A 1015-nucleotide genomic window follows, 5' to 3' on the forward strand; every position below is an offset into this window, starting at 1 on the left:
TAAGGTTGGGGGCAGGGGGGAAAGGTTGCCCTAGCTATCATCGAGAAATTTAAATAAATAGCTATCAAAATGTTGGCAGTGAAGTATCACTGCATGATATAATATGTACTGTATATATCTAAAAAAAACCAAACACACACACACACACACACACACACACACACACACACACACACATATATATATATGCCCCCCGATGATGCTTGACACGTAATGTTGTAGAACTGCACCGCGTGGAGGGTTCAGTGGGCGCTAGGACTGAACTTGAAGGCGGGGCCCAGTTCTCTCTTTCCGCCACTTTTAACCTCCCCCGACCAAAACCAGGTACCCCGTTCACACCTGGGTGGAGTGAGAAAATACCACACACCCCTGGACACACACAGCACCAGTCCCAAACGAGGGCCTCGAACCCTGATCACTGGTGAACACTGGGTCACAAGTCCAACGCCTGACCCATACTGCCACGCCGTCTCCGGTATAAGGGAGATAATCATTTGTATGTCACTGTCGATGACACAGAGTTCCTTCCCCTCAACTCTTTTGAGTCAAAGAGAAACAAAAAATCTGACAATTAGAATTACGGCTACAGAAGAAGAGCGAAAGTATCTTTAACAACTGAATTTAAAATAAACTGATGAGTGTTTGGATGGAGAATGAAGAATTAATTTCTGTTTCAGTTTCTCAAGAAGGCGTCACTACGTTCGGACAAATCCATATACGCTACACCACATCTGCTACTGAGGCAGATGCCTGACCAGCACCATAGTAACTGACGCGCTTAGACCCACAGTCAGGCCTTGAGTGCATGCTTATATATTAGTGTATCCATTTGAGTGGATTTATACAGCAGAATTTTGCTAAAACAAACAAACAAACAAACAAACAAAAACAAACAAACACAACAACAACAAAAAACAAACCAAAAGAACAAAAAACAAAAAAACAAGACATTCTGACTTCAACACAGAAGAGTCGACGGCCGTATTTCATGCACCAAAGGTCACCAACCATTGCA

This window comes from Babylonia areolata, chromosome 2 (genome assembly GCF_041734735.1).
Source record: "Babylonia areolata isolate BAREFJ2019XMU chromosome 2, ASM4173473v1, whole genome shotgun sequence".
Lineage (NCBI taxonomy): Eukaryota > Metazoa > Mollusca > Gastropoda > Neogastropoda > Buccinidae > Babylonia > Babylonia areolata.